We start from the raw sequence: 13,899 nt of genomic DNA, 5'->3' as shown, positions 1-13,899 counted from the left end.
AGCCACTTCATTTTCACCCTTGATATGAGGAAAAGGGCTAACCTTGGAGCAGATGCCTTCACCCTGAAAGGACTAATTGTAGATTCTCATGGAAGAACAAGAAGGCAGGCGCTCCATAAAGCTGGTAAAAAAGAAGCTGGATGACGTGGGGCCTTCTGGGACGAAGCCTGAGACATAGAGCTAACTCACACTAATGCTGATAAGAGCATCGTACAGAGTTGCGGTTCAGTAATGGTTGGCATGATAGATTCCCATCTGCTGGGTCAACGCTGTGTATTGGCCTGTGAACATTTGGAAACGAGAGTATTAACACTTTATTCCCAGAAAGTTGTAGCTAAACGGGGAAGAGATCACGTAGCAAGACCGGTTTTCACCCAACCCTTCCTGGGATTCATGGACAAGCCAGGATATTGAGGATGCTATTGCAGAGGAGAACTTGGTGGGGTTCTCCAGCTGATGAACTGTAACTCCCATCACTTCTCACCATGGCTGTGCTGCTGGGAATTGCAGTCCAACATCAGCTGGAGGTTTTCTTGTGCGTCCTAGAGGAGCAAAGGCTTAGGGGAAGGGTTGAAATGATTTCTCAGAGGCTGTTAACTTACCCGAGTGATAATTATGACAGACATTAACTCCATGTTCTGTTTTGCTTAGGTGATGACTGGGAGAAGCAAATGATATCCTGTCAGGGGCCCCCAATAGCTAGCCCGTGTTCATAAGCTGTTTCAGAAGATGCCTAAGTGTGTGTGTGTGTGTGTGTGTGTGTGTGTGTGTTGCAGTGGCCTAAACACTTTAAAGGCCCCAGATCCTATCTGATTTTGGAAGCTAAGCAGGGTCAGCCCTGACTAGTACTTGAATGAGCGACTGCCAATGAATACCAGGTGCTGTAGGCTATATTTCAGAGGAAGGAACTGGCAAAAGGGCAATCCTTGCCTAAGAAAACCCTATGAAATCAATGGGGTCGCCATAAGTCGACCGACGACTTTGAAAGTGCAAACCTTGGTTGCACGCACTCTGGATGTGCGTTACTTTTAAGCCCACTAATGTGACTGAAGGGTGACCGCTGCAAGAATGTACCTTTTATAGTCTCTGCAGCAGAGGAAAAGAAAGAAATCACTGCAGTGATTGCAGCATCATTGCTTTCTGCCTCTTCTCCTTCCATCATCTCTCTCTTGCCTTCCTCTCCTTCTCCCACTGCCACCTCCGCCCTGCCAGTGCTGCAGGAGAGTAATGCAGGGAAATGGTGATGCAGTACTAACTGGCAATTCACGCAGTATCAGAAAGCTTGGCAGTGTGCCTGGCTTTCCTTGTGCTTCTGTGCCCTCCTTTTCAGCTCACGATTGCTTAAGCATCTAGCAATGGGGTTTCAGAACTGGGAAGGGAGGGAAGGAAGCGAAGTCTCAAAAAGTGCCAGGTTTGGAAATGAGGAGCACCAGTGTGCGGTTCTGCAAAGAGGGGTGCTGTTTCTTCAGGCTTCTCCTCCTGTCTCCAGTGCAAGCAGCTGCATTCATAAAACTGCCACTAGCAGCAGCAGCAACCTGGTTTCATTCAGTAAAGGCAGAGAGAAATAGCCGCAGTGTCAGCAAAGGCCAGAAAGGATGAAGAGGAAAGCGCCTGCTTCCTCCAGAAGCAGCCTTGGGGACTTGTGCTGTTAGAAGGGAGGAGAACTGAGACATCAGCTCTACTGCATCAACCCTGACTTTAACGCAGACTGCAGGCTGGACCCTGAATCTGTGGGAAAAGCTACATTTCTTTGGTCAAAGAGTTTCCCTTCCCTCCGGAATAGTAAAGCCTTGCAGTCTGTAACGAGAGCAAAACAGAACAACTTTATTAGCACAGATCAAAGATTTATAAACTTGCATAGCGATGATAGTTGTGCGCCTTCAAGTCATTTCTGACCTAGGGTGACCCTGTCATGGGTTTGTCTTGGCAAGCTTCTTCAGAGGAGGTTTACCATTGTTATCCTGAGGCTGAGAGAGTGTGACTTGCGCAAGGTGGATTTTCATGGTTGAGCTGGGATTCGTAACCCTAGTCTCCAGAGTTGCAATCCAACACATAAACCATGACATCACACTGGCTCACCATAGTGATGATACTGAAGGCTATATGCCCATATGTATAAGAGAAAAAGTCCCATGATTTCAATATCTGCTCAGAGTTAGTTCCAATAATCAAGAATAGGACATTCATTTCATCAGCAGTGGTCAGTCCATGTTGCACAAATGTAACAGAAAATGATGCATTTCATGGTGGTAATAGCAGTTCCTAACAGTCTTACCATTGCACCAGTGTAAGACTAGCAAGAACCATTTCTAGTCTCTACTGGCTTCAATCCTACCAACAATATGGCTGAGAGCTTTGGTTGACTATTAATTTCAGGTTTTTGGCCCTTTAAGAGGAGGAATTTTAGCTGCTGTAATCTTGTGGTCTCTTCCAACTCTACAATTCTATGATTCTATACAGAGTTAGTTAGGGCATCTAGTTTACCCCTTGTCAGTCTAGAAGCTACCCAGTGACTGAAATTAGCATAGTTATAAGGGAGCTGTGATTCTATGATTCTAAGTCTGCCTGGCTTTTTAAATTATTTACTTGTTAAATTGCTGACGAGGTCTTAGGACTCTGCTTTCAGTGCCATACAGCATTCCTCTGTTAAGTTTCCTGATGACCAGCTGCCATTTCATTTTGCAGATGAAAACCAGTACATGTGGCCAAGCAACAGCAGTGTGTGGTCAAAATGGTAAAAGTTATTTTTGAGGAATAACACATAAGGCATGGGAAGCTGAAACAGTCTGTTTTTCCCTGAATCTACAGACCCCCAACTCTCCTCTCCCCAATATTGAGTGCAAACTAATTTTGTGCATAGAAGGTAGTTTGCAGCAATTGAAGGAAACTGAGGGCAAAGGAGGAAAGTGGGAGGAGAGAAACTGGGACATTTTAAAAGTAGCTGAAATGGGAAGACAGAATTAATTAGGACTATTAGAAGGTATGTTTATATTCTCTTCAGAATAATTTTTGCTCACCATCAGAACTTCAAGTCATCTATTACTTCTTTCTCTTAGCAATGAATATCTTAGATTGTTACGTTTTTTCTGCAGAGATGTGGGGATCCAGTGTGGTGTAGTGGTTTGAGTACTGGATAATAACTCTGAAGACCCGAGTTTGAATCCTGGTTCAGCCTTGGAAACTCACTGGGTGATCTTGGGCAAGTCACACTCTCTCAGCCTCAGAGTATGGCAATGGTGAACCCCATGTGCCAAGAAAACCCCATAATAGGTTTGCCTTAGGGTCGCCATAAGCTGGAAACAACTGGAAGGCCCACAACAACAAGTAGAGATGGGAGCTGGAAAATGAATCCTCCCCTGTTTATAAATTCAACAGGCTTGTTTTGCTCCCCCTGACAACAGCAATAATCTAGCATTTTATAGAGCACTTTACAAAACCTGACGTGTGTCAGATAAATTTATCTGAGGCTGAAGCCACACATGCGCCAGGATGGAGTGGTAGAATGAAATGTACTGTTTCATCTGAAAATGCAGGGGGAAATTACTTTTCATGCTTCAGTGTGTTGTAAACTCTCATCCAAGCAGATGGCACATTTTAGTTTCCTCATTTACTTTTTGTTGCAGAATTCAGAGAGAGCTGGAATTGCTCAGTAGGCATTTTACAACGTTGTCACATGGAAAGTTGCAAGCAATGTCCCTGACTTTCTGCCACCTGTCATGTATAATTGTTTAACAGACAAAAATGGTGGTATTTCAAAGTTATAAACTGTGCTGGATATGTTTGGGTTTGGGTTTTTTTGCTAAAAATAAGAGGGCAGACAGCTACTCAGTGCAAATGTTCTGCTTCTTATGGACATATGTTTACTTATTTGAGGTGTTTGGATATTGTGGAAGGCCCTTGATTCTGATTCTGAACTGACAAACAGTCCTGTGAACATGGACCATTTTTGTATCTTTCAATATATTGGGATTCTCGTTCAGATTAGAGTACCCCAGATTAAGCCATTCAGTCCTGTTTTTTAAAAAAATCTGTTGAATAAGTGTTAAAACAACATTATACTTTCTTGCAACTAGAAAGTGAGTAGAGAAGAAGGTTGCCTGCTATCTTGTACCTTTATGTGCTAGTTTTGCTCTGATAGAGATTGTTTTAAAGTGATACTTTTGTATGCAGAGTAAAGTAGTACAGCCCAATATACTAGTTTGGGCCTTTATTAACTTACTTTGCTCTGGGGGCATAGTGCAGTCCTTACCATCATGTTTTTATTCTTCTGTGCAGCAGCATTTATTACCTTACCATCATATCTTTAAATAAATAAATAATAGTTTTTGTAGTGTTCAGTTCCATTTGTAGAGGACAGTCCCAATTAATCCTCTGCCATCTCACTTTTTCAGCTGCTTTTAAAATGTCCCAGTTTCTTGTTCCTTTTCCCACTTTCCCGCTTTGTCCTCAAGTTACTTCATTGCTGCAAACTGAGTTCAAAGTGCAAAAGTCATTTGCAGTCAATGAATACAGCAGGAGGGAGAGGACAGAATCTTGTCCTTCCCTGTAAACTCAGGCAAAAGCAAACTGCCACCGCCTCATCTCATTTGTGTGTTGTTCCTCATTAATAGTGTTTGCTATCTGGATCACACATTGATGTTCCTTGCCCATGTGTGTTCCAGTTTTTACCTGCAAAAAACAATAATTTAAAAAGTTTGAACACATTACATAAAGTTCTAGTTTTAACTGAATATTAATCTTTATAGTCCTCTGCATCGATGTATGTACAGGCTGCCTTGAGCTGATGGGATCTGCAGTACGATCTCTGCAGGTTTGTACGTTGGCCGTGCATTATTAAACATGATGACAAATGTCAATATAAATGTAAATAGACAAAGTTCTCCAGGGCTTCATTTCAGTGATGGGCATGGCCAAAGGATAAATGTTGCACCAAACCTTACCTGTATAGATGAATTTACGGCCATTAACTAGGGCTGTTGCCACACAGAATAATTTATACAGTTTGATACTGTTTTAACCATCATGGCTCTATCCTATTGAATCCTGGGATTTGTAGTTTATTATGACACCAGAGCTCTATGACAGAGAATGCTAAATAGACCACAAAACTACAAATCCCATAATTTCCTAGCATTGAGCCATGGCAGCTAAAGTGGTGTCAAACCACATTAAAGGTGAGGTGTGGCAGCAGCCTAAGCCTTAGGAGGCACAGTTTAATTTTCCTACAGTGAAGGAAACCATTCTTCACCAGTGCTTTGAATCCGAACTCAAACCATCCATGGATAGACGGATGGGATGAGATGAATGAGGTAGGATGGAAGAACTGATTCAGGATGACTAGGGTTCAAAGTCCTGCCCAGCCATGGAAATCCACTGCGTGACCTTAGGCACTTCACACTGTCTCTTCCTCTGAATAAATTTTGCCAAGGAAGCCAATAATAGGATCATCTAAAGTCAACTGGAAAGTATATAACAGCAACAACAACAGGGATGAGGGAACTATACAAAAGCTGGAAAACTGCCAACTAGTGATGTCATGGAGATGGACAATGGCCGCCTGAGGAAACTAGAAATCCCAAACTGGACCGCAGAGCTGGAGGTTCCCTATTGCAATGTAAATAGGACTGGCACACATGCCAACAGCACTAAAGGTCATTAATTGTGTCATCCTGGTGACCATTTTAACAGAGCTTGAGGTGTTTGCCTTATATCTATGACTCAGCCCTTGAGGATGAGGTCAATGAAGGATGAACATGCACCTATGCGTATGATTTATAGTTTTATTAAGTAAGAATTATTTATGGTTTATGCCTTTCTGGCCTTGTTGGCAGGAATAACCCTGGGGCAAAGGAGAAGATGCTACCCTCCTTCTGGCTATAGCAGCACTGGCAGGTCACTGTTACTTTAATATGGAGATCAGTGGAATGTTCTGCACTGCCTCTGTCTGAGATAGTTTAAATTAGCAGGTGCCCAGCTGGCATGGCATAGTGGTTTGAGTGTTGGACTACAACTCTGGAGACCAGGGTTCGATTCCCTGCATGGCCATGAAACCCACTGGATGACCTTGGGCAAGTCACAGGCTCTCAGCCTCAGAGGGAGGCAATGGCAAATAAGCCACTCTATTATAGATCCACCTTAGGGTCACCAGAAGTCGGAAATGACTTGAAGGCACACAACAAAAACAGCAACCACTATGACTCTGCCCTCCAGCACCTCCTTGCTCTTTTCTCACCACGTCACTTGGTGCCTGCTGGCTGCCCCTCAAACAAATGCTGCAATGCAGCACTGCCAGTGTTATGTCATGTGAGGAGAATAATGCATGTGCCCATGCCAAGCTGGGTGCAGCTTTGTAGGCTGGCAGCTGCTCTGCCTCCTTGACTTGTTAGGGGTCTTTGTTAGGGGGTGAGTAGAGAAAGTGATTGGTTCAGAGAACGAAGGTCACACACTTCAAGAAGTTTTGCAACAAGCAAGTATTGCTGCCACTGGAACTCGGATGTGGGAAAAGGGGGCATGTGGGGTAAATAGCCAGGGGGCAGGTCGCCCTCTTCCCCCAGCATCTGCTATTTGTGCTGACCCAGAACCAGTCAAGCAATTGTAGAAGGGCTTTCATGATCTCTGGGCACCTACAGACACTGATACACCCAAACCGTCAAGTGATAAAATGCATCATTCTCTTCCTTCAAAATATGGGAAGCTTGCCCTTCTATGTTTGAGGACCCTCATGTTCATTGTGATGAGTGGGACTTGGATGTCTGCCCCAAAGTCCTGTCCTGATGGCTGTACTGCAGTGAAAAATTGCAGCAAGGGATGGCTGGATAGATGAATATTCAGCCCCTCTTCCCCAGCCTCAAGCAACACAACTCATTCATGGCCTCAGTTCCTCCCTCTGTAAAAGGTGGCTATTAGTAGCACATTTCCATGTAGGGGCTGCTGTGAGAGGGGTAATAGTAAGGCTTACAAAGGGCCTTCTGTGCTAAGGGTGCTATTAAAAGGGTTGACAAAAGCAGTGTCTCTCCGGTGCAAGGCATGAAGGACTCCTGGGTGCCAGGGGCACCTTCTCAATCTGGCAGTGCTGAGATTTCTGGCTTGGAGAGAAGAAAACTTTAAAACTCTTTCTCTCCCTCTCCATCTCTCTCTCTCTTTTTCTGTCTCTAATGCCCTTCTAGGCTTAAGCTAGGGGAAATCTAGGTCACCCCAGCCAAATTGCAACACGCATATCTGTACCTCCTTCTTTCATTGCTGCCCCAATAGAGGAAGGGGGGGGGTTATTTCTGGAACTGCAGCCCCCATTATGCAATTGCGTGACTCCCCTGAGAGCAAACCTATTTTTATCCAGGCTGGGAGCGTGCGTGCTGTGACATCCGAAATGCAGGCCCCGCTCTGATGGTGCCAGATGTACCCCTGGCAGGGGGCTGGGGCAGCCACTATGCCACATCCTATATATTCCCTATCAATATTTTGCCCCAAATTTTGTCCTTTTGTTAACTGTCCTTTAGTCCTACCTTATCAATAGGGCAGCCCTGGAATAACAAAGATCATTTGCGGCAATGCCAATCCCACCCCTCTGTCTAAAACATTCCCTGCCCCATAGCACTGCAGTTTTGCCTTCTGCTGAGCTTGATCCATAGCTCCCTACAAGAGCTTCCAACTGGTCAGAACTTCACGTCTTTGGTCAGTTGCCAGGACTGACGGATGTAAAGGGGTGATGCTTCTTTGTTCACTGAATCTTTTATGATGCAATTTGCCTTTAAAAGCAATATGTTCTGCACATGTTCAGAGGAACTAGAGCAGGTGCTCTTAAACCATCCTCTCTCCCCTTTCTCCAATAAAGATTGGAAGTCCAGAAAAATTACAACTTTCAAAATAACAATCAAACTAGCAGAGCAACCTTATTCATTGTTAAAGAAGAGGTTTGTTTTTTTAAAAAAAACTTATTTGTCGGGTGCATGGAACGTACCAAAGTTCTTAGTTGCTCTTGTCTGCATTTATTAGATTTTTACCTTAGGTTTCCTGCTGGTAGTACAGTGTGCTATCAAATGCACTTCTACACTTCTATTTTCAGAACAACAAGCCTGTGGGGTAGGTTAGAGAAAGACAGTGCTTGGCCCAAATAGGGTTTTACTCCTGTACAGTTTAAATGTTACTGTCACTACATCACTGCTGCTGTTCTCTGTGGCAGGGATATTCAGAATTCAGACTTAGAGGATCTTTTGCCAGGTGAATGGATTACTAGGAGCCTAAGATCTATCAATCACAGTCTTCTGCAAAAGACATGTGTTTCAAATGAGAGAATCTGGAGTTCTTTTTATATATTAATATATAACTATATTAAAATTTAATATAGTTAGTCCTTCATATCCACAGATTTTTTTATCCACTGATTCAAACATCTGCAGTTTGAATATCTATCTATCTATCTATCTATCTATCTATCTATCTATCTATGGCATGGGACAGACCGCCAAGAAACAGCGGTTTGCCGGTGCCCATTTTTGCTCCTTAGGGACGGCGCAGCTCCCAAATGGCGTGCTGCCATTACCGGGTTCTTTGTGCGACGCTGCAGTGACATCGTGAGTGTGTCATTGGTGCACTCATGACGTGACGTGTGGCGCCATGCAGACGTGTGGTGCTTACATCACTATGGCGGTGCCCATGTACACAGGGTGCCACCGTTGTTACGCCACCACCATGTAGTAGGGTTTCGGGGTGTGCGGTCGCTCCACCCCGGGCAACCCTACTATGTGTTCAGGCCAGCGCAAAGCACCAGTCTGGGCCTATCCATCTATCTATCTGTGGATGCTTGAATCTGTGGATTAAAAAAAATATGTAGATATGAGGGGCTGACTATATTCCAAAAAGCAAACTTTGATTTTGCCATTTTATATAAAGGAAACCATTTTACTATGTCATTGTATTTAATGGGATTTGAGCATCCACAGATTTTGGTATCCATGGGGGTTCCTGGAACCAAACCACAATGGATACTAAGGGCCCACTGTCAATGACGCAAGCTTTCTTGGGAAAATGTATTTATGACTGGAGTAGGGAGTAATTTTGCTGCTATTACTGTCAAACAATAGGGAGTAAGCATCAGAAATCCATACCTGTCTCCAAAACCAATCACCTAGAGATCTACTTTCTGCTCTTCACATGCTACCTGTGAGGAATGAAATGGATAACAACCAGTGGTGTAATGCAACCAAAACTTGCAGGGTCAAAGTGCTGGGACATTTTTAATTGTTGAGATGGCAGCACCATCTGCTACTCTTTTCAGGCTTCTCTGTTCTAACTGAGCATATCTCCATTCCTTGTAGTAGCTGGGTAAGGAGGAAATGGTTTTCCCCATTAACAATGTTGTGAGCTATGCCTGTATGTAGAAGTAGTACTGCTGTATTGATGTTCAGAGAGGGCAAAGAGGGGGAGAAGAGTCACCTGACCTTTTCCAGTTTAGTTAAGAAATAACTGAACTGAAAAAGAATAATAATAGTTACTGCTGTCATCTCAAAAAGTTTGTTGTTACAGAAGACACTACCAGTGATGTAGACTCGAATCAATGGATTTGGATGTAAGCTGGAGTCAAGTCACTTCAATGACTTGACTTGGACTTGACTTGGCAAACATGACACACTGACTCGACTTGACTTGAGGCTTGTGTATTTTTAGTGACTGACTTGCTGGTGCCATTAACTTTGAGCAGCAAGCAAGACCTGCTCTCAAAGTGCAGGGGCTATTTCTCGGAAGGGAACAGGCCATGGGCTTGAGGCAGAAGGCCTCTAAAGCTTGCTGTTCCATCCAAGAAACACACACTGCCTCCTTTTTGTCTGTTAAAGTTGGCTCCCAGACTTGAGAGACACAACCTAAGACTTGAAAGTATCTTGCAAAGACTTGAGATGCAACTTGAGTCTTGAAGGTAGAGTACTGAGGCTTGACATGAGACTTGGATTAAAAGTTTTTAATACATCACTGGACACTACCATTACTAAATTTTAACCTTGTCTTGCCATATAGAATTGAATGGCATTGGTGTGTGTGTGTTAAAAAAATGAAATCCAAAGGAAAAATGTAACCCAAATCCCTCTAGGGAGCCAGCACACTCAGCTCTCATTAACTCAGCCCCTCTGGGCAAAGATATTTAATTAGCTATGAAGGAGCAGAAACAAATCTGCAGACCACGAAGCTGTTAACCAGTATTCTTTTCATTGCCTTCTGGAAAAGGGAAGAGGAATGTACTGAGCATGTTGTTGTTGTTGCATGCCTTCAAGTCGTTTCTGACCTATGGCTACCCTAACATGAGCCTATCATAGAGTTTTGTTGCCATGTTTCTTCAGAGTGGGTTTGCCATTGTCATCCTCTGAGGCCAAGAGAGTGTGACTTGCCCAGGTTCACGCAGTGAGGTTGCATGGCCAAGCTGGGATTTGAAACCCTGGTCTCCAGTCATAGTCCAATGCTCAAACCACTGCATCATGCAGACCTTTCCACATTTCACAGATGAAAACCAGGATGCGTGTGGCCAAGCAACATATGAGTGTGGTCAAGATGGCAAAAGTTATTAATGAGAAAAACTGCACAATTTAAAGTAGGCTGTTTCTGCTTCAGCCTACTGGGTAGGACGAGACTCTGCCCTTCCTCTTGTCTCTCTTCCAATGAGTTGAGTGAAACCTATTTGAACTTTGAATTCAGTTTGCAGCTATCAAAGCTGAGGATAAAGGGGGAAAGTGAGAGGAGGAGACCGATACTGGGACATTTTGAAAGCAGCTGAGAAACTGGGAAAGCAAAGGATTAATTTGGATATTTCCTCCCAAATCGGAATAGTTGAAGGGTATGGGATCATTTATTTTGCCACATATCTGCTCTATATACATAAGCAAGCCTTCACTACTTAGGCCCAGTGTTCATTCTGGTGACATACCTGTATGTGGGCTATTTGCTGTTGTGTGCCTTCAAATCATTTCCAGCTTATGGTAAACCTAAGGTGATCTATCATAGGGTTTTCTTGGCATGATTTGTTCAGAGGAGGTTTGCATTTGCCTTCTCCTGAGGCTGAGAGCATGTGATTTGCCCAAATTTACCCAGTGGGTTTCCATATCGAAGCTGGGATTCGAACCAATGGTCTCCAGAGTTGTAGTCCAACACTTAAATTACTATGCCAAACTGGCTGTCATTTGGGCTACACTCCTCCAGAATACATGTAGGATGCTCCCTTAACTACAGATAGTTTGCCACAGTAAACTACAAATGCCAGATTTCTGTAACATTGAGGCATGGCATTTGAAGTGGTGTCAAACTGCATTATTTCTGCAGTGCAGAGGCAGCTTCAGACTGTGGTCTAATTTGCACTGCAAAAATAATGCAGTTTGAAACTGCTTTAACCATCATGTCTCCATCCTATGGAATTCTGGGATTTAGACACTGTGATGGCATTGGAAGCTCTCTGACAGAGAAGGTGAAATATCTCACAAAACTAATCACTAAACTTCTGCAGTGCAGATTAGGCCTGATGAAATAGTGATGAAAAACCCAGAGCAAATACAGTTTTAAATAGATTCAAACACATTATATCTTAGTATTACTTGGTGTAGCTTCTAGTCTGAGCTGGTGTTTTTGGTTCATCATGGATTAAATTATATGTGTTTCTATATCTTCACAAAGCTAGGACCAGGGGTTAATTTGAATACATAATTCTTACTTTAGAAATGCCTTCCCAAAGCCACACGTAGTTGCCAGTCTACCTGAATTCAGCAGCAAACCAAGAAAAGACGTACTGTATACAATAAATAATACATAATTGTCTTCACTTTTTTGCCACTGTTTCAACAGCAAGTCACAGAAATATTTTCACATCTGGTACTGGCTCATTTGAGAGGGTAGCTTTCAGTCCCCTATCCTGCACACTCTTTTTCATGTAGAATATGAAACAGGACTGATGCACATATTGTGGGCTTGTTATGCTTGGTTTGTCATCCAGAATTTGGCCTGAGTCACTTGGTAGCCTGGACCTGATTTAGAATTAGATTAAGCATGTGTCTCCCCCTGGAATGAGACAATTTTTGACAGCCCCAAAAGTAGTATTACCTGTTTGTTCGGTGAGCAGTCATAAGCACAGGTTGGTGCAATAGCTTGCTCTAGAAGGAGAATAGCAATAATAATAATAATAATAATAATAATAATAATAATAATAATAATAAATCTTGAATACCAGACTACCTTCAATAGACTTGAAATGTGTGTTTAGCTTTGTATGGCATACTCAAATTGCACTGAAACTGGATTAGTCTGAGTTCCCATACAGAATTCTCCAGACTTTTTTGTGCGGGAGATGAGAATTCTGAGTGAGCCTTAGGATGTATCCATCCTATATTATCATCCTATGAAATACTGGGATTTGTTGACTGGTGAAATATTTTGAATTCTCTCCACCTCACCAAATTACAAATGCCAGGATTCTCTATGATGGTGCCATAATAGTTGCGGTGGTACCAAACTGCTATAAGTGCAATGTAGATACACCCTTAGACTGCATCCACACTGCAAAAATAATCCAGGTTGACACCACTTTCAATGCTTTGGAATTCTGGGATTTGTAGTTTGTTGTGGCACAGAGGAGGCTGGCTAGCTCACAAAACTACAAATCCCAGAATTCTCCAGGATTGAGCCATGGCAGTTAAAGTGGTCCTAGACTGCATTTGTGGATGCAGCCTAAATCCCTTCTTTGCTTGTTAAAACTTGGCCTGGATGGATTTGGACATGTAAGTAAGTAGAGCCCTGAGGATTTTGCAAAACAAGGGGCAAGACGTGGTGGCAAGTTTCTGTTAAAGAGGGTGAAAGGATCATCTGGATTTTGCTCCACAAAAGGGAGAATGTTCAACAGAAAACAAAACTCAAAATGTTTTATTCGACTTGATTTATTCTGTGATGTTCCAGATTACAAATCCGAGGCATGGAATTGATTGCTAAAATATTTCACGCTTCCTTGGCAACCTTGCCAGGTTCTTTGCAGAACTAAGGTTCCTTGATTGGCAGCCATGATAGTTCAGTTGCTTTAAACCGTTTAATGGCCTTGTTTACACATGTTCTTAAGCACCTATGTGAATCTAGAAATGGCTAGCCTGGGGGCGTATTGATGCATCGCCTTTTCCTTACATAGGAAGCACCAACTATGACAGCCCTTTTTTCCACCCCACTGCTGTTCTCTTGCAATCTGTCCGTGTTTCTCTGCCAGCATCCTTGTCCATGGCTGAGCTGAAAGAGTTCCTGGCACAGAAAAAGGGGTTTGGCAAGTGGCCAGTTCTCCTTTGCTGGCAGCCAAAGCCATTTCCCGTTGGTGGCTGGGAAGCCCAGAAGTCTCTTTGCTAACCACAGAAGTATCACAATTCCACTGGGGCCCCTTGAAAGGACGTGGAATCCATTTAATGGCGGTGTCGATTCATTAAGGGATAAACACAGCTGGCTTGGAAACAAGGGCACAGATGATGGATACTTTTGTCTTCTGTAAAATGGGGATCCCATTCAAGGGCACCTCTTAGCGTGGGCACAAGAGACATATAGATTTGGCTGTTTTGTCTCCACCACCACCCCACATCTCCAGGGGTTCATCAGAACCATCCTCATCTTTGGTTTCATCATTACTTACATACAATCACCATTACGAACAACAAAGTGGGCTCATGTTCTCTTGCTCACAAATACTGTAGTTGATGCTTTTTTTTTTTAAGTAATCTGTTAAACTTTGGAGTCTGGAGCCTAGAAACTACGAATTTCAAAATACCTCAGCCAGCTTTACAATTGCCCATGCTGACTATGGGATCTTGGGAATTACAAAAATGTAACTTCCCAAAATTCTATTATTGGTTTCTTAAAATATAAGAAAGACAAGATGGTAGTGAAACAGTGCAAGAGTTT

This window comes from Sceloporus undulatus, chromosome 6, assembly GCF_019175285.1.
Source record: "Sceloporus undulatus isolate JIND9_A2432 ecotype Alabama chromosome 6, SceUnd_v1.1, whole genome shotgun sequence".
Taxonomy (NCBI): Eukaryota; Metazoa; Chordata; class Lepidosauria; order Squamata; family Phrynosomatidae; genus Sceloporus; species Sceloporus undulatus.
The sequence above is the reverse complement of the archived record's forward strand: the minus strand, read 5'-3'. Positions refer to the sequence as shown.